The 20879-nt window shown below is 37.2% G+C and overlaps 2 long non-coding RNA genes across 2 annotated transcripts in view; one reads left to right on the top strand and one right to left on the bottom strand.

Moving 5' to 3' along the window:
- The window catches only part of LOC136359232 (uncharacterized), a 92286-nt gene extending 82163 nt beyond the window's left edge, over window positions 1–10123 (bottom strand). The window contains exon 1 of the long non-coding RNA XR_010743243.1: window positions 9626–10123. This is a non-coding gene — a long non-coding RNA (uncharacterized lncRNA). The remainder of the gene's footprint in view (window positions 1–9625) is intronic.
- Window positions 1–20879, top strand: part of LOC136359231 (uncharacterized) — a 195394-nt gene that overhangs the window by 82124 nt on the left and 92391 nt on the right. The gene's annotated exons all lie outside the window — the stretch shown is intronic.

The following is a 20879-nucleotide window of genomic DNA, read 5'->3' as shown; positions in this document are numbered from 1 at the left end:
AACAGCATGTGGAAGGCTGTATACCCACTAGTACTAAGTGAATTGGGAAAGGGAGGAATAAAAAATCCATGCAGTGAATGAATGTGGACTGGAAAAAAAAATAAAAGCACTGGACAACTTTGTGATTGTTGGCCCTTCTCTGTGGGTTGGAGAGTATTTCTCCCCTTGACTCCTGCAGACATTCTAAAGCTTTAGGTGGCCCAGTCTCTTCAGAGATTCTTGACTGCCCTGGTAAGGGCTTAAAAAGAGCTGGCTGGGACTGGTGCTGGGAAGTCGGCCCAGGCTGTGCAGCCAAGAAAGGAAGGAAGGTCACATGGAAGGAAAACATGTGAGGAGTCTGAGGACCCGTTCACCTGTTAGAGGAAGATGATGTAAGATAGACTTCTGTAGCTGTGCACAGTGTCAGAAGTTATTCCTTTGAGGGGAGGTACCCTGTGTGTGTGGACTGCAAGGCAGCAGAAGCAGCACAGCTTTTGTAGTCTGTTGATGTTTGCTGGGGAGGGCCAGAACAGCTTTTCTTCCTTGCTTCTAATGTAAAATGAGTAAGCAGTCCCAGAAGCAAAGAATGGAAGTTGGGAATGTCCTCATCACTTTATTGCACTAATTACATTACCAATAAAGCACATGCTAAATGGATTAAAAAAAGGATGCCATCTCAAAAGTGGCTCTTCAAAAAGAAGCCTCTGTCTCTTCAGAGCCTGAAATAATTTTTGTTAATGATCTAGAAACAAAGATGAAATCATTGACAGTTATGCTGTCTACACATTTTATCAAAACAGTAAACAGCTATGATGCAGAAATCAAAGGAGTTTCACAGTTGAAGCCGCCAGTTTTTAAAACTGAGGAAACCAGACAGACCCCAGTCATAAGGCTGGGAATCACAGTCTGAAACATTTGGACTTTGAAAGAGTCCTTGTCCCCTAGGTGGTGCTGTAGAAAAAAAGAGATTGTGATATTTGTATGTTCATTATAGATGTGTACGTATGTATGAGAACATGCATGTGTATGTATATCTATGTGTTTAGATATATGTATATGTAAAAAACAGTTGAGATTGGTGAGGCTGACTATATGAATGGAATTTACTATGTGAATTGAAAATAAGTGTTAAGGAATGAGGAGGAAAACTTTGAGAAGAGCAAATCTTCAAGAGCTTAGGAAAAATGTCTCTGGAAAAAAACATAAACAAAGCAAACAAACAAACAAAACCCAAAGAAAGCAAACTTCCTAACTAAGTTTGCTAAGAAAATCTAAGGTTGGAAGTTAACACAATAATGGCACAGAGGAATTTAGAAAAGAAAAGCCAAGTATTAAAGCATTTTCCTCTCTACTGTGTTGATTTAGATACAGGATGAGTGAGAGCAAGGTGTAGATTTTAGCCTCAGAAGAAACAGCAAGTTACCAGAATGGGTGGAGGTTCTCCAGCCCCCAGCACTCCTTCATTGCACCTCTGTGCTATGCTGACCAGCCTTCTCTGGTGAGCTGGAACTAGCAGAACTAAATACAACAGACTAAATGACTGAAGTGAGATTTGTAACATACAGGAGATCGGAAAAAAAAATCTTTGTGTTTAGAGAGTATCTTCTGACCTTAAATTTGATTAAATTCTGTTATACTTTAAAGGACTGTTCTTGATGTTTTACAGATAAATTGACCATGGGCTGCTGTTGTACAGTAGAAGAGGTAATGAGGCTAGAGTAGAAGAGGTTAAGAGGCTAGATTCAGACTAGATTTAAGAAGGATTTTTTTTTTTTTTTTTTTAATAGTGAGGGTGGTGAAACACTGGAACAGATTTCCTGGAGAGGGGATTAGATGCCACAACCCTGGAAATACTCAAGGTCAGGTCAGATGGGCTCTGACCAAGCTGGTATTCAATCTAGTTGAAAATGTACCTACCTGTTCTTTGCAGGGGGCTGGAATATATGACCTTTAAAGCCCAATATATGACCCTTCCAGCCCAAATTATTCTATGATTAATTTCTCTATACAGGAATTGTATGATTGTCTTGCTAATGTGGTGGTTTTGGTTAAAATAGAGTTCAATTGCATTGGTCAGCATTCCTACTGGACACATTCTCTTACTGCCTCCAGTATCTCTGTCTGATCACAGACCACTTTCTGATTATGTCCTCATGACACAGGATTTTGTTAATCTTCCAGAACAGCTGTTACTTCAAAATAAAATGGCAAGAAAAAAGTGACTCTTCTATAAAACTTTTATGCAGTTTAAGTCTTATTCCTTCTTTTGCCTTGGTTTTATATCTTGAAAATGATACAAAAGCTCCTCCACTTTGAACTTTTTTTTTCCCTAAAAAGTTTTTTAAAATTGTAAAAATTGGCTTTTTTTGCCTTTGTATAGTCTCTGTATTGAGATGTTTCTAAAAAATTATATTAAGGGCATTTAATATATTGAAGTCTGAGTGCTTTTAGTTAAAGAGGTCTGCTTAGTATTTCTTTGAAGTAATATATTCTTGTGAAATAAAGCTCTCAGAGTTTACTTCGCAGTGCTTTTTGGTTTTGTGTTGAAGCTCTAACTTCAGCAATTATGGCAGAAATCGGGAAAGCTCTATTTAAAGCAGGGAAACTTTTTTTTTTAATAAAAAGCAAAACTAATAAAATGGTTCATCCCAAATCTCTGTGTCTCCTTGCTCCTGCTTTGACAAATTGTGTAGTGGAAATAGCTCTTCATAACATTTTAGTTTCTCATCTAATGGTAAAACAAAAGAAGACCTAATGAAGATCCTAGTCTCAATTTTTATTTTTATGGCTTAGAAGAATTGAACATAATGATACATTAGCCTCGGTGTGGTAGTTGTTTTGGAGGAAACAATAAGGGAATAATTCTTTGATCTTGCACTAATAACCAGAAGATGTTTGAATTACAGTTTCCTTCCATGAAACAATGATTAATTGGTGTGTTAATAATTTCTATTCACTTAAAGAAGATTAAGTCAAAAAATTCCCCTGTGCTTAAAGACCAGAAAAAATATTTTAAAAGTTTAATGAGAGTTAATTTAAAATGCTGATTTTTCAGTTGCTTCTGATATTACATCAGCAGTAAACTACTTACCTAAAGAGTCTTCACTGAGGTTAGTTTTTAGTGGTAATTGTTTTGGGTTTATGTTGTTTTTCTTGGTTAAAACTTCCCAAACTACTACTGTTGCTTCTTATCACAACAACCCTAAAAAGGAGCAGCTTAAGTGGAGAGAGATCTCTTTTGGTCAGTACTCACACATGATGCTGTGCTGCACCAAATGCTGCCAGGGGCTCTTCATTTACCTTTGAGAAGAGGGGGAATGGCCATTTCCTTACAATTGGTCTGATGAAAGAGATGGAGTTATTGGAGAAGAAAATATGTTTTCTTTACTTTCATCAGTTCCCATTCAGTATCTCTGAATAGATGGGTAGTCCCTGAACAATTGAAAATGTCAAAAAGCAGCCATCTGTCAGCTTTTTCTCCATTATACCATTCAAGTAATTTAAAAGAAAAGTAAGGAATACAAAATTAATTCAGGTACTGTTAATTCAGCAGTTGTTTTGGATATGTTAGTATGCTAGAAATCCTGTTAAAATAAGGGAAAGAAGATTCAGGCTGCTAACTTCCAGCACTGATCATGCAGTAGTATTATTAGTACTCTTCTTTTTATACTCACCTTGTGGAAGGAAGGAAGGAAGATAAAGGGGATGTAAGGCCTGTGTGCTAGTGTGTACCTTATGGTTTGCTCAATCATTATGCTATTAATCACTGTGTTCTTAATCTCTGGGGGAGTTTTGTTTCTAGTCCAGGAAACAGTGTTGTGTATTTATTGAAAGCAGTGTTCCATAGGATTCTGAAATTTATCATTCTTTTTTTTTCTCTTCTACCTCGCATGTAGTACATTTCCTGAGGTCTGTATGCATGTGAGAAGAGGAGTTATTTTTGCATTATTTTCTGTTCAACGGTTAAATCATTACCTGCTGATCCCTTTCTTAGGTCTTCTTTGTGCTTTTTATCTTGATGTTTGACTTTCTGACTGTCTGTACCATGATTTTCTTTAAGTTCTTTTTGTATGGTGAAATGCTAAGAAAAATCATTGTATTATCAGGGATTTATGTGGTAGTAAAAGTAAAACTTCAAAATCTCAGAATTGTTTCTCAAGGATGCTTTGTTGTTTCAAGGAAAAGCAGCTCTCAAATGAAAAGTTTCCACTTGACTTTTGTGAAAGTGCTTTGAACGGCAGGATACTCCAACCTCCCAAACATTTGTTTCTCCAATAAAATTCTTAGTCAAGTACAGATAACTGGGCTCTGTCTCAGAAATTCCTCTAAGTATTTATGGCTTCAAAATCTTTAGGACTGTGGTGCAGCTTTTTTCAACCTTTTTTCCCCCTGTTTTTCTGCACTCCTGCTGTTGATTGTCGGTTGCTTCTTTCTTACCTAGTCTGTAGACAGTTAAAAATCACAAAAAAAAAAAAAAAAGGAACAAAACATTTTTGCCTTGGTTGTTATGCTGTCACTTATTTATACTGACATCCTGTCATTTAAAAAGAAGAAAAAGGGCAACTCACTCTTTCCTTCTTAGGATAAAAGCTTTCAGTAAATTGAAGGTGAGATGGGTTGGGAGCCGGGAGACTGGGTGCTCTTGTCTCTCCTCTGTGAACTGAGGTTGATTGTTCTTGGCAGCTCACAGTCCCCGTTGACCAAAACCTCTGGTCTCATTTTTAATGTTGATGTAACAAGCATTTTGTATACACTTAACTGATGCTATACTCAATCATTTAAGGGAGTGTTTGAAACAGGCATCAAATCTCAGCTGTTTAGCATGCTTTGATCTCATAAAACTTCTGGTGTGAGTGTGCCAAATACCTATTCAGTGGTATCTGTTAACATCTGACTTCCTTAGTAGGGCAGAATTTTGCTTAAGAGATGAACTACAGGAGCTAGTGTTGGACCTGCCATTCTCCTGTGGCCATGCAGTGTTAGAAGCAGTGGCACAGAAAAGTGTGGGCAGGAAGGATGTCAAGGAAAACAACAAACCCCATGCTAGCAGTTAGCTGTGAGCATCCTCAGGAGTCCACAGTGCAGCCAGCTGTGTGTTCCATTCCTCTTTTAACTTCTCCATTACCACTGGAGGCAGAGAGAGAAATCTAAAAGCTGTGTTCATATCTGCCTGAACCACTCCATGAACAGGAGAGCGAATTTTGTCAGGAAAATTGTAAAAGTGTAAGCCATGCTCTTGACCCTGTGCATTATACATTTTGTTGTTAGAACTTTTTGAGCATGTCTACCTCTTTGTGCTACTTGCTTGTTTTAAAAGTTTTGTGGTAATAGTAACATTGTGGAAAAAATGGAGGATTCTATTTATAAAACAGATTAGTAATGAAGTTTAGTAAAATAAAAGTAGTTTTTTTAAGACTTCATTTTTATTTCTTGATTCCTTAGTGCTTTCTGCCATATGCTGCTGTGTAAGGACAAATAGAATTACTGAAAGGGAAGATGTGCTGGAAGGTTGTGCTTATTTGTGTTTTGTTAGGAAAATAACTGCTTGCTAGTATGCAATTAGAAAAAAGAAAAATAAATCAGATGTCAGTTTATTAAAGAAATATGAGCAATGTAGCACTCAAAATATTGTTGCTATTAGCTTCATATAAAAGCTCAAAGACCTGTTTAATTTTATTAGCTGATAAAAAAATGGGATTGCAAAGCATTCTTTAATACCTGTACTTGATTCTGTCTGAGGACCATTCTGTAAAAACTGAAAATACAAGTTTCCATTTTGGGGGAAAATACAGTAAGAATATTTTACATTTTTGATAACAATAATAAATTCTGACAAAATGGCATTATTTAACTTTCAATGCAAAAAAATGCATAGCATCTAACCTAAAGAAACAAACTGAAGAAAGGCAAATGAAAAAGTTTTCAGAGGAGCCTCCAAAATGCAGAGTTTGCCTGGCATGAGCAGTGTGTAGCATGGGGCAGAGAGAGGCCCACTACTGGCACAAGCATTATGTTCACTTTGGACAGGGAGACTGGATTTGTAGAACAGTTACGCTTCTCACAAAACTGAGCAGAAAAGAACATAACGTACCTAAAAAAAGAAACGTAAGTACACATATCCTGGAAAGTGATTTGTTTAATAAACTCCTACATCCCCTGGTTGGAATAATTTCCTTGAACATGATGGAACATGGGTGTTGCTTATATACTTGACACTGAAACATGATTTTTTTGGATACCCAAAGTTGAAGCAGCTGAACAAAAAAGTATTTTCATGTGAACATATGTTAGGTGCTCTAGTAGCTAAACTGAAATCCATATCCTTGAAGGCTGAATTCAGTTGAACCGCAATTCCGCAGAGCACATCAGGAGCCTCCTTAGTCCTTCCTCTGTTTCCTGGTGACATTTGATTATGTAAGTAGAGATGTTTTATATAAAAGTGAACTTAAAACCAAACGAAACAAAAATGACACAAGAACGTTGTGGCACACAGAAAAAGAAACCAGTAAATATATTGTGTTTGAAGTATATAGAAATACTTAAGACTGCATCAGTTAAACCTTCAGAGTTACAAATGATATGCACAAATGGTGAAAGAGAAGGCCAGAGGCCTTTAGAAGGGGTGGGAGATGAAAGGACAGCCAAGCAGAAAAAGTATTAAATAACTTCAGCTTTACTGTAAAGATACATGTAAAGTAGCAGGGGTGCTAAAGCATTCAGAAGAGTTCTACATAAGGTCACTGTTTGGGTTTGGTTTTTTCTTGGGCCTGATGTGTTCTAAGGCTGGTCTTTGTGCTGCTGTGGTGAGGCTGTTTGAGGCTGGGCCAGCAGCAGTGTGCACGGAGCCCTTCCCTCCTCCCTTCGCTTTGTGCTCAGGTGTGTGTTGGTTTGACAGCAGCTCGTCCCAGGGGGTCCATCGTGGCATTTCTCTGGCAGCCCCTAGTAAAAGTGCAGCCTGACACTTGTAAGGCACCGAGCTGCCAGTACAATTGCTGTCATGTGCAGTTGTGTAAACTCTGTGGTAGAGGCTGAGGTGCAGCTCCAGTGGTGTGAATTGCAGAAATACCAGTAATGTAAAATTGAGGGTACTTCTTCTCTTACAGGACAGCTGGAAGGTTTGCCATGCTGCCAGACTTTCACAAATAAAGTTAAGTTTATTAAAATATCCAAATGTTGGTTTTTATGACCTAAACATCCTTGATTTTCCTATTGAGGATAATTCAGAATTCTTAATATTGATCTTATTTTAGCCTTGTTAAATGAAAGGGAAATAAAGTTTTTTGACCTCAGTTTGTGCATGTTAACTATTGGAGCTTCTGTAAAGCTTCCTAGCTTTTTGATGTATGTGCACGTTCTCCTTTCCAAACAAAATCACAGTTGTTTAAAAGAGACTCCAGAGTGTATCCACAACTTCTAGGTCTTTGTGTTTGACACTTTACTTGTATTTAATATTGATTTTAAATGTGAATTTATTGATTTTAAATATGGATTAATTCATTAGTATTGGTGATTTCTCTTCCCTAAACCTTTCAAGCCAGTCATCCTTCTTGGCTAGAAGTATTTCCAAGAGGAAATTTATTTTCCTCTTGGTCTTCTGATCTGATTGAGCAGCTGACAGAATAACAGTGTTGATTAAACACACAATTTAGTGTTTATAAAATAGGTCTTGCTAGAGTTTTTTTGTAGGACCCAAACATTGGCTTAAATACTTTGCCTTAAGGGGTTATTGTAGTTTATCTGAGCTTCATTTGCAAGGAACTGGAGTCATGGATGAGGTTGATGATTGTTGGTTACCTGACGTGCAGCATCTGCGTAAGTCACAAGAAGGCAAATTTATGTCAGAGGTCTTTTGAATCACTATCCAAACACATCTGACTGCAAATATTTTTTTTTCAACTGTGCCACACAGTGTTTCTACTCTGGAGAGGATGTTGATCCCCTGAATCACTGATCTTGAATAATTAGAATATAAAGCCTTGTGAACTTGATCCAAATACTTGGAATGGCTTCTGTCTCTGAAGAAGCTCTTGTTCAAGATTAAACTTTTTAATCTTTAGAATTTATCTATGTGTAGCTTAAAATGCTTCTTTTCAGAATAAATATAATCTTAAACTATTTATGAGTGTGTACAGGTGATTGCACAAATTTAATTCAAATCAGCTCTAATTAAGATTTTCAGTGAAGAGATTTGAATGTGAGTGTGTATATCATGCAGGCAGCAGATTGGTTCATGAAAATAGATAGTTCTTTATGTTATAATTAGTGTTTGCAGTTTTTTTGTATTCTTCAAACTGTGAAGCCAAAATTAAAAGCAAAAAACCCAAAACTGCAACCTGTCCGTTCTATACCGTAATGGAAGCCATTGAAATTTTGAGAAGAAGACTTCTGTGGTCAGGAGTAGGCAAGCTTTTGGTGGAACTCTGGAGAGCTTGCCTGTGTCATAAAGGGGGAATCTTGGCACCCATCCTTGCCTGAGGGACCGTGATGAATTGTCAAGCAATTCCTCTGGTCAGGGAGCTGTTGCTTGAGGGGCAGTGGATGTGGTACCACTTTACCACCTCTCTTCTCCCACAGCCTCTCTGGGGTATCAGTTTGGTGGACAGTTTGAAGATTTGTGAGGTGTTGAGTCTGTTGTTGCTTTGTAATTGTTGCACCATTAAGGCCAGTATGGAATCAGAGGTTGGGCATTTAAGGATGTCTGTGAAAACCTAAATCCTCCAGGGGCTCAGGGACTGTTCAGGATATTCTGCTTTCTACATACGTACCTGAATTTCTAACCTACCTCAAAGGACAGAGGATAAAAATCTTTCCTAAAAGACAGGAAAGAAAGATTGTTTTAATCATTTTACTTAAACCACGTATCCCCTGTAGATGAACTCTCATGCAAACCAATATATTATGACATTTAAAGTGTGCTTCAGGGTGCAATATCATGCTTGTTTCAGTAAAAAGATATAATGGGTTGCAGAAGTCTGAGGTAATAACTCTGTATAAAGTTGCTAAGGACTTCTTAGGCTGGCAGTGTCTGTCCTTCTTAAGATCCAGTTCCATTTCACTGTAGATAAAATTAACTGAGGGTAAAAAAGAATTCAGCAAAACTTACTATAGTAGTTGATTTTCATACATAATTAATGAAAACAAAAATTAAAGCTCTACAAAGGCAGAAAAAAACTTCCAGTATTTAATAATTGTTCAGATTATAGAGTCTTTTAAGAAAATAAAATAAACCAAAACAAAACCAGTAAGTCTCTAACCTCATGAATAGGGCTTAATTCACCATGACTTATGCTTTATGGATCTATGTAATAAATTGAATAAATAATTGCTTGAATAAAAAAAAAATCCTATTAAGAATAATTTTAATTAAATATAATGATAAAGATTTACTTTACAAGAAGTCACCTTCATAAGAAGGTGAGGGAGCATGTAATTGAAAATTTTGTAGTTAACACTGAAACGATGGATTGAGCTTTTCATATATGTTATATTCAGATCAAAAAGATCTTTATTAAAATGTAATTTAAGAAAAGAATAAGGTGTTTTAAAGCACAGTTAAAATTTTTGACATAAAATTTCCAAAGTATATAGTTCATATCAGTAGTTTAAAAATAAGGGTATTGAAAATAAATGCCATTTTGTGGAGCACTTTAATTTTTTTTTTGTTTGTTTTGTTTTGTTTTTGTTTGTTTGTTTTTTTTGTTTGTTTGTTTTTAGTTTTTTGTTTTGTTTGGGTTTTTATTATTATTATTCCAAATGAACCCACACACATGCTTCAGAAGAAATATTTTGATATTAAATACCAGCAAAGTGGATATTAATTGTGTGTAGTATTTCAATAAAGTATAAATGAAGCAGCATTCTGTGGTGGATAATTGCTTGGTTGTATTTTTTCCCAACTAGCTCTAGTATGCAGTGGCTTATTTAGGCAGTTTTTATTTGTGTACATTTTATTTTGTATGGCATATTTCTGTTTCATCTTAGGAGTTTTAAAAAGACTAAGGTCTATACAGAGAGAGCCGCTTTCTGGAGATCTTATCCCCATTACACAGGAAGGTAAGCAAATCTAGAGGCAGATTAATTAAATTGCCCTGCTGCAGTATGTGAGTATTGGAGCTAGAGCTACAATTTGGGAATGATCATTCCCAAGTCACCTTAATTTATGGCACGGGAGTCTTTTCTCTGGTGTTGTAAACACAGAAAAAAGGGAAGGCAGAAAACACAAAGCTGATAACAAAATCTTTACATTAATCTCTAAGGTATGGCTTTGCATCCTATGAAGATTATGTTTTCCTGTTATCCCTGTTTCCAGTAACAGGCTTCTTTCCTTTGTGCTATAGTAGGTAAGATAAATGGGACCAACTGTGGCAAATAGGAACCTTGCTGTTCATTTTAGGGACCAGAGTTTTAGTTGATGTTACATCATGGTTATATTTCCTTATGTATTCAAGTAAGTGACAAGGCACACATTTTTAAGGAACTTTAAAAGTTCCGCCTGGCAATGAAGACCACTTTAAAACCATCTGTGTAATTAATGAACACAATTGCCTTGTATTCATGGCAATGGCTTTGTGGTATTGACTGTTTAAACAAAGTACGTGCAGTCACTTTAGTGGTAAAAGTATATCCCTGACGCTCTGAGAAGCTGTACAAGTGATCTGTCACAGGTATGGACGGCTGCCTTCCACCCAACTACTCTAATTGTTTGTTACAGCTTTAACTCTTGTTTGGTGTTCTTGTTTCACTCAAACAAAAATTGACTGTTGAGATCAGGTCACAAAGTATATTTCATTGATTCTCTGACTCTGGAAGAATTATTTAGTTGCAGCCTTTACTTTTTACTTGTGTTTCTGTGAATCACTTGGTTAGGTGATCTTGGACTGACAGTGGAAATTGAGGTAGGCAGCGCTGAGATGGGGCTCATTTAATGCCAAACCCCTGGCAAGGAGGAAAGGGGAGCACAGCAGGGAGGGTGGCTTTGATCCTTCCCAAAAAGGAATCATCTTGGGTGTACTATAATAGCAGCACCAGCCACAGGTACTGCGTTCTCTTCCACAGACCATGTTTAAAGCAGCCTTTGGGCTTTCAGGGAGGGAAGGAACAGCTTGTTAGTGGTAGAGAAAAGGATGTGCTCGATATTCTGCTTTCTCCCTGTGTTCTTGGAGCGTTGGTGAGAAGCAAGGTATGGATATATTGCAGCCTTTGTGGGAGTGATCACTTTGTAGTTCTGTGTTTCAGCTGTGCCTTATCCTGAGTATTTAGCACAAATATGTTTATGGAAAATGTAAGACTTTTTTGTGACAATGAAGCAGCAAAAACCTCACTTAGTTCAGGAGGTTTTTTTAACAAGAAGCATTTTTTCTATCGAAGTAAATATCCAACTCCTGTCCTACTTTTTTGTGATATTTTTTAGGTTAGTGTACCTTGGTTTTAAACTGCACTCAAAAAATGATTTACCACAGCATCTGTAAAATGTTCTGAGGACCTTGGCAAATACCTGATAGTTTAGGTCCATGTCCAGATACTGGGTCCTATCCCCAAAATAGTTTTGTGACAAATGAATGAAAACAACTGGCAGTTAAACATGAGAAGAAAAGAAAAAAAAATGAAAAAAGAAACTCTCAAAATTAATTGGCTTTTTCATTTTTGAGAAGTGTCTTTTCAGTAGTTTTCTTTTTTGAAAGGTGTTGCTAGAGCTCCTGTTATGGAGAAACTTGCGTACTTGGGACAGTAATTTTAATGCAGGATCAAAATTTATGTGCTTCTTTTTTCTTGCTGAAACTTTTGGAAATAGGACAAAAGGACTACAGCTTTGTTATTTCTTTAAAAAACCCGGAAGACACTGCACAGTCCAAAGGGATTTCTATGGGTATGAGAAAGTAGGCTAACTTGTCTCCATGAGAAGAAGTATCCAGGGCTCCTTGCCTTGCCTCCTAAGGAAAACATCTTTTTATCCAAACACGGTGATGGTGTAGTAGGGAATGTTTTTCGACACTGACAAGCTCAGGATCTAATTTATTCTATGTCAGTGTGTTGGTCTGTATCTGTAATAAGCCTTTAGTCACAGTCTCTTGCAAGTTTGACTATTTTTGCCAAAGATTGAAATGCTATAAGAATATATAAATGCTATACCCGTAATTTTTTTTTAATTATTTTTCATGCCTGTGTGCTAACAATAATTGTTGAATATTCACTTTTAAAGATACAGAAATACAAATATGTATTGAGATGCTATGAAACACTCTGTGAAATGTTAACTTTTAAAATCAGTTTATTGAAACTCCCCAGATTATTCCTAATGACTGCTGTTGAGCAGTTTTTAATGAGTGGGCTGTGGTGGAATTGGGCCACCACATGAGACCAAAGCTATGAGGGACTTTTGCTACCTTATGGTACTGGTAACTTCTGCTCTGTGTAATGGTCACCTCTAGTCTTGGCTGTACTTCTGTGGGTTGTTCCTTGCAAGCACATTCTGGAGTAAAGGCAAGCCTTAGCATTGATTGACCTGGGCACTGCAAGCTGAAGTTGTACCTCAACCTCTGATTTACATGTATGTCTCTGTAGCAGCTGGTGAACTTTTCTGGTTCAAAGTTGCCCAGAAGAATTTAGAGTCTTATGTGATTCTTTTTACTCTTAAGCTCAATAGGGCCTAGCCATTTTTCTATAACTCCAAGGCTCACATTCATGACTGAAGTAAATTTTCCTTTGTTTCTGTTTTTCTCCCACACTGATTCCACTGTCCAGTGTAAATGCCTTCAAAAGGAGGGAGATAGCCATACTGAGAAATGTAAGGACACAAAATCATTTGTGTCCTGGATTTTTTTCCCTAAGATAAAACAAAGCAATCTGTCCTGTACATACTGTACAACAGAGACAGGATACAGCATTGGTGGTACAACTGTCTTTAAGTTGTTGGTCAGCCCTTTCCATAAATACACTATAAAATTAGGGGAAGTTGTATTTGTTTCCTGTTTATGAGAAAGAGATGACTAACAACTTGCTATTTTTGTCTGATCATTGGCTAAAATTTTGCAGTTCTATGAAGAAATACATTGTGGGGAAAAAATATTAATGGAAAAACTCCAAAACAAATCTGTCTGACTTTAAAGAATGGGCTGCATGCAGAAGCCAGGCATGCACAAACCATACATTGCTCCTACATAATAGAAGTTATATGCTGCTTTCAAGGTGGATTTTTTTTTTTTTTTTGAGAATAAAATTAAGTTGCTCAAAAAAAAAAAAAAGACAAATATAAATAAGACAATTGACTCTGTTATGTTACTTATGAAATAATATTTGGGAGGTAAGATGCTGTGCAGTTAAAACATGGATCAAGGAAAGAAGTAAATGTTGGAGGGGGAAGATTTCATTTTCTTTCTGAAAACTCCCAGCAGGAGAAGGGTGGGGCACGGATCTTGCTTGCAGTTATGAGTCTAGTCCTTGGGCTCAGCCCTGCTTGCAAACTGCTGCAGGATGTCTGGGCAGAGGGGAGAGTCTGGGGCAAGGTGAAACCCAGGAGGCAGATGGTTCCTTTCTCCTTTTGCCCACCTCTTCTACAAACATGATCTTTACTAGCCAAACACTGCCGTGGCTTTGATTAGTTAACTGTGTCTCCTGTAACCAAAGAGTGCTGGAGTTACTCTCCGCTGTTTGGACAGCCTACTTTCTCCACACCCACCCTCCAGGCTGCTATCAGTGGTGTCATAATCTCCTGCAACTGCCTTCAGGCGCATCTGGAATAGAATGGATCCAATTTGGTGAGGGGGAAAGGTCTTGGAAAAGTTTGGTCAAACCCAATGGGAAGGGTGGGAGGCAGGAAATGCCAACACATGAGCCTCTGGGTGGCGCTGTGTCGGTTGTTCTTGGTCTTGAGGGCTAGAAATTGGGAAATAGTACTTAAAGTTGAAGGGTTTGGGCATTTTATTAGTTTCGGGGTCTGTTAGACTGTAGCAGTCACTCTGGTTGCTGTTAAAAACTCTCTCGTGGCTGAGCCTGTCTGTAAAGGCTGACCCGTCCCCTTTGTGGGGACTTGGCTGGGTGTTGTGCCCTATGAGCAGGACAGGGCTGTGTTCACTGTTCCCCAGTGATCTCACCCGGGCTGTGTTTGCTAAGCAGGCTGGGCACGGCAGGTGGTCGGTGTCCCTCTCCTGCCCGTGACACCCGGCAGCAGATGGCAGGGCTTGACACCTTGGGTGCCCAGCTCCAGCCCTGCCCCGTCGGCTCAGCCTCCCCAGCCGCTGAGCAGTGTGTAGGCAGCAGCAGCAGCTGCCTGTGCTGCTGGGATGGCTTGAAGCCACAAAACAGTGCCGTTTGCTTCTTTGCTGATGTCTTGGGGCTCTGAATGGGGCCTGGCCCTGGTGGGCTTTTCTCTGAGGTGCGCAGGAGAGAATCCTCTGAGCTGCAAGTGTTTCCAGAAGAAGAGGCGAAGGAAAAAAAACCTAAATAGTTTTGAATTATCTTTGTACTGGATAGTATTCACCTCTGCCATTGCTCTGTGTCTTCAAGTCATTCTGTCTGGCAGCTCTCCCCCCAGGCTGGAGCAGAAGATATGGGGCATGACTTTACTTTTACAGGCAGCAGGGTGAATTTAAAATGGGCTCTGCAGCTCTTTTGTCTAAGAGCTGAAGTCTGGTGTGTCTGAATAATAAATCCCAAGAAGAGTCCTATGTACTTGAATGGAAGACAGCTGGATAGCTTTTTTTTTCCTTCTCACATTTTAGTCCCATTGGCCATGTGCTTTTTCTTGCTCCCTCTCTTTTTTCGTCTGTTTTCTTTTCCCCATTTTTTTCTTTTGCATACTTAGAGCAATACTACTTAAAAAAAATCCTAATGGTTGCAGAGCCTGTGCAGATGCACAGACCTACCCTGTGATGTGAGGAACAAGCAACAGTGTATCCTTATGACTTCTCTTCTGTGGCTTTTTGGGTTTTTTTTTTTCCTTTATTCCCTCATTCTCTCATTTACAAATTTAATCTGTACTGTTGGGTGTTTCCAAAGAGTTGTGATAATATCCCTCTTGTTTTGAGGGAAGGAAGAAATACTTTTTTCCTTCAGTTGTGTATCAAGAACCTATGCACAAGTATCTGCTAATTTTGGAGGCCTAGATGCCAAAATTCAGGATTTCAAGGGTGCTAAGGGAGTTGATGATTATAATAATTATGCAGTCATTATTGTACCAGCTGCTCCAATATACTGAATTCTTGGAGCCAATTTTATATCAGGTTGCACTATCAATTCTCTTGCAGTTCTTATCTGAGAATTTTGCTAGTTTTATTTTCTGGTTTTTGTTTGTTTGGTTGGTTGGTTTTTTAATTTATTTATTTATTTATTTATCACGAACTGAGCTGCTGTAGGCTGGAAGGTTTCTTCAGTGACTCTTCCATTGTTCCAGTTTTAGAAATGGGGACCTGAAGCAGAAACTGGTAAACATCCACAATTTTTTGAGTTCAAATGCCTGGGTATCTTGGTGCTTCTAGTGCCGATACTCTCTACATGGACTTTTAAATAAAGGACATAAATTACCTGCTGCTGGGTGCTGCAAGTATGCAAAAATTTAACAACGTAAGGTTTTCAGGCATTCTTTTTCTAACATGTAGAATACAACAGTGTCACAATCAAACTTAACTGTAGAATACCTGAATACACACTGAGCATTATTGTTTTCTAGGTTTTGAATATAAATAAAACTATTTTTTTGTTACCACATCCTATATAGTCAAATTTAACTAAATTTGCAGCTACTCAGTGTTCTCAGTCTTACTCAGAGTAAGAATTAAATTGAAATTTTGGAATACTAATTTTTTAAGTGATTAGACTATTAGCTAAATGGCCTCTAAGGTTTGAAAAGGATCAGTGTTGCTACTTTGCATTGGATTGGATTTTAACACAAGGGTTCTGTTTATTTTAAGTTTGTTACCATAGAAGTATAAACTGAAAGGCAGCAATGATGACTTTGTGTAATATGTTATATTAAATAAACTTGCCCTGTTAGCACTGCATGCAAAGCTTTATTTACATTGCAGTAAGCTGTTTTCTGCTGCATTTACAATTCTGCTAAACAGATAAATTAAGGGATCTCATGACAGTATGATTTATATTCTTCCTACAACTAAAAAAAAAAAAAGGTTAATATTTTTAAACCTATTTGCCTAGAGTGCTTACATTAAATTTTCTCTTGGACACCACCAGATCTACCATCAGAGAACAGAAATAGATGAAAGTTAGTCTTATCTTCTAGTTCCTATACTTAAAGGATGGGCAAATATTAAATATTGTGTTTAGAATTCATTGTTCTTGCAAACAAGTATTGAATAAGCCTTTAAAATATATTCCTGCCCTGCAATAACAGATGAGCTGCCACCAAATCAAATAAATTAAAAGATCTGGTATAATCACACATAAAGCTTTGACTGTTTGATCTTTTATGTTATATAAACTTACTCTTCCAGAAATCAGTGAGTTTATGCTTCAAGTTAGGTCCAGCTGAATGGGTGCAGCTGAGTGTATGACTTGGCCTGTGATGTTGGTGGTGATAAACTGTGAAGGAAACACTGAGCCTGAACTTCCAGTCTCAGGATAATTTGCAGGGCTGGTAAACTGGGAGGTGAGGGCAGGGAAGAAGTATTTCTGTTTACATAAAGAAGCAGATGTTGTCTGCACTCCAGGTACAAATGCTGCAAAATGTCATAGTCCAGCCTTTTTATACAATATTGTTAAGGTGCATACTTCTGACATTATGCAGATACAACTCCCTCTGTTAATGCTGTTCCTTTAAAAAAAGTGTCAAGTAAGATTTCATTTCATATAGACATGGTACAATTATTATGAAATACCAATTCCACTAAAAGCTATTTGTCAAAACACAGGGTAGCCTATTCTCTTTGTAAACTTTGTCACTTCTGGTTGCTCAGCTTGATGCAGGTTTTATTCATTAAGAGCTTTCGGCCTGGCTCTTGGAAGAAAAGGGATGCTCCTCTTGCAAACATCTGACTCTCTGTCCAGGACACCATATGGCAAAGTGTCCTCCATGAGGACACATGTCATCAAGCAATGTGAGTCACCACGTTCAATATAATTTGGAGGTACAAACTCTCTAGCTAAAAAAATTGAGAGGATTTTAGTCATTTGTCTGAAAAAGTTTTAAAGAGACAGGTAAGTAACGGAGCTCTTTTATTTGCAGAAGCTCCCATATTTGTAGACAGTGGTACATACCTGGCTTCCATTATGGCATTAAGCATTCATACTTTTATTTTCAGAACACCAAGGAGCACAAGAGAAACCTCACTCTGCTATGCTCAGTTGAGTGTGCTGTGATTCACACTTAGATTTTTGTGTTCTTCCTGGCTGGACAAGTTTCTTGGTTACAGTTTGGTTTTGTGCATATGTGGTGTGATGGTGTAGGTTCCAATGTTCTGTAAGCTGTTCAGTCTGTTTCCAAAAATTTCCCCCAGTGCTGAGGTTTGAGGCTTGTTGAACACAGCAGGTTGTGGAACAAGTTCATGTGGAAACTAAATATTGGTATTTGGAAAAACTCTGGGTGTTACTATAGTTTTAAATAATAGGGCAGTGGGAGCTGCTAGTCTTTATCTTGTTAAGTATTTCCTTAGATATTTTAATTTTCTTATTTTTGATTTTTTTCTCTTGTTCTTTTCCTTGAGCAGTTGAGTGGGGCAATAAACTTACAATACTTTAAACCATTTTTCTCAATTCTACATTAATATTGTTAATATTATAATAATATTATTATTAATATACTAATTAATACTCAAATTCTGATTCCATGGAGTATTTATTTCCAGAATGAGCTCCCATTATGTTTCAATGGAACAAAAATTTGCAAAGAATATTGAGAAATACAAACAAATTTACAAGGAAACTTAGAAATTACTGAAATGTGCTCTAATAGTTTCTTTCCTAGTGGGTCTGCTTTATCTGAAATTCTTTTAGAAGTACAATTTTTTTTGATTACTGTAGCGAAGTTGTAGTACCGTGACGTGTTTTTAAATGAAATATTTTCTAGTTTTTATAAAGGCTCTTATGTAATTAAAAATGCTAAAACAACTGAGCAAAACAAAGAACCAATCAACAAATAAGGAGTAAGAAATGATGTGTAATTGAGAAAGAAACTACTTTTTAGCATCTGAGGTGGACAGAATGACTTAGCTGAGAAATTACAAGGTATCTGACAGCAAATCTTCAAATCTGCTGCTGATCTGAAGTTTTATTAGAAAATAGTATTATTTTGCCATTTCTGGCAAAGGTGAGTTGAAGTGATTTGCATAACGTGTCTGTAGCACTGCAAGCTGTAATTGGAATATAAATTGTTACTATTAGACCTCTCTGTGCTTTCTCTGTCAGTAGGAAACCAAACTGAAAGCAGAATGCTTTATGCATTTATCAGATAATATTTACAAAATGTTGTGAATCTGACAAACATGGAAGAGTAGAATACTTTGAAAGACAAATTGGCTTTCTGTTATTGAACCTGTCTGTCTTAGGTCTGACCACGGACTCCTAGCAAGGCACAGTGCTGCCTGTGATCTGGGTTGTCTCCTGAAGCCCTGTGAAGTGTCTCATTTGCCTAATCGAGGTACCTATGTCTAAGAAACAGAAATGGCTCTTAAATGTTCACCTTATTTACACGGAGCTATAGATGCCTAAATATAGTTGTCTATATTACACCTAAATATACACCTACACCTAAATATAGGTGTCTATAGGTCTGTTAAATAAGATGAACATCTAAAATCTCAATGTGGACGTTGTACTAGGAACTTGACATTTTTTGTTACAGCATAAGGCAATGTCACCCTACTTTTTCTTAAAACACAATTCACAAGGTCACATTTGTTGTCAGTGTTTCTGAATGTGAATCTCCCACTTAGGTGAGCATCCTCTTTATGTACTTTACTTTGACATATACATGTATAAAGTTTCTTTTCTTTTACTTTTATCTTATGATTTTATCTTTTCAGAAGAATAAAAAAATAAATACTCATAATTTTTTGTTACTTCATTTAATCTCATGTTACTGGCGTTAAACATATGTACTCACATTAAAGTTTTCTTCCTTGCATTGCAGGACATTGGAATATGTGTCCATTTATGTGAATTGGCATATTTCTCCACATGTGTGCTACATTTTTGTCAAAATAAATTCTTCCATCATTTTGCCCCTTTCTGCTTCTCTGATCTATCTGCAGCAATTTTCTAGTCATGTGTCTGATAGAGACAAGCTTCGATTTGTCTTTGTATTTTATCACATTCTTACACGGTTTAAGATTATATTGTCTGTTCTATAGTCCTGTTACATAGCATTTGTGATTCATTTAAAATTAGTTTCCTCCAGGACTCTTACTAATGTTGCTTTTCACCTTCTCTCTGTATACCAACTTATTATGGAGACCCTCAGGTAAGAAAGGCCCTGGTAGTGTCAGAAAAGAAAAGCAGGAAAACAGAAGCTAGTCCTGTGTAGGGAGCAAGAAAAAGCCACTGGGGAACTGTTAAAATATCTAAGATGCACAGACACAGAGACCATGTTTTTTGCCATTGCTGTAGTTTCTTTCATATCTAAATCTTTACTTTAAAGACCTTATTGTTAAGAAATATCCAGATTTTATATCATTGTCTTTTGCTGCTGCACAAGACTATGGAAGTATTTCATTTAATTGATACCATACATGTTGATGTACATTAAAATTAAACGTAATTCAAATTCTTTAGAGGATTCTATCATTTTAAATATAGGTTTGTCTTTCAATATATGTCTGGTTTCCTAAAAAACTTTCTTCTTATATAGAGGGTTTTTGAATCACCTCTGTCAACATTAGGCTAGACAGTTCACCTAGATATTTTTATTTCGCATTGTTCGTAAAAAGTCACCTTTCCCATTTCTCCATAATGAATCATGTGAAACAGTTTTCAGGAGGATTGTGCATGTGAGTGCAGTCATCCACAAAGTGCTGAGAGGAACTGTGGGTGTCTGCACTTCGAGCATCCTGCTTCTCACTGCCCTTGAGGCCATGGGGTTGCTACCATTCCTGCAGTTACGGAATGACTGTGAATTTCAATGGAATTTGGCTGCCAGAATTTCTTAGGCCACTTCTAAAATTTTCAGTTGTGATTGAATGTTTCTTGGGCAAGAGATTTTCTCTAAATGCTCATTTTTTATTGACTGAAGGAAAGTGGGTTTTCATTGTGCTGGTTTTTGAAGCTGAAGGAATCAGACTTGACTGGAATCAATTTTTCTCCATAAAATACATAATCATGTAATTCTGAAAGATGATGCTGTGTTTTATATACAAGTCTTTTCAAAATTGTTTCTGTTGACATATCTGGTCAGTTTGTGTTGCCGCCTTTTTTTTTTTTTTTTAAATGATATCAAGTGCCCTGGTGTATTATTTTTATACATCATACTTCATGTAATATTAGGCTCAAGCATTTACCCTAAATATTTGATCGGATCTAGACATTTTTTTCTTTTTTTAATTTATATAAAAGGAGATTGCGGGTTGCTTGTAAGAAAACTCCTTTTCATTGCTATGACGTTAAACAGGCCAAGCTATTGGATAGGCTTTGATATCTGGGTCCTAGTCCGACCTTGCAACACCAACAGACTCAAGCAGCCTTAAGCCAAGACTGCAAGTGGGATAAAGAGGGGTGCAGGGTAAGGAGTGTGTCAGTCACATGGGCTGGTGGGAAGCAGGGTCCCTTCTCTTCATCCTTTCTAAGTCTACTGGTGATTCAACATAATGAATAGGTGAATAGGTAAATACTAAAGCTGTATAATGATATTCCTTTTCTTAATAAGACAAACCCTCCCAGTGTGGAAGAAGTCAAATTTCAAAATTGCTACTGGAAAAAAGGTGTCAAATATGATATTCATCTGAAACAGAACAATTAGA

This window comes from Sylvia atricapilla, chromosome 3 (assembly GCF_009819655.1).
Source record: "Sylvia atricapilla isolate bSylAtr1 chromosome 3, bSylAtr1.pri, whole genome shotgun sequence".
In the NCBI taxonomy this organism is placed as follows: Eukaryota; Metazoa; Chordata; class Aves; order Passeriformes; family Sylviidae; genus Sylvia; species Sylvia atricapilla.
The sequence above is the reverse complement of the archived record's forward strand: the minus strand, read 5'-3'. Positions and strand labels throughout refer to the sequence as shown.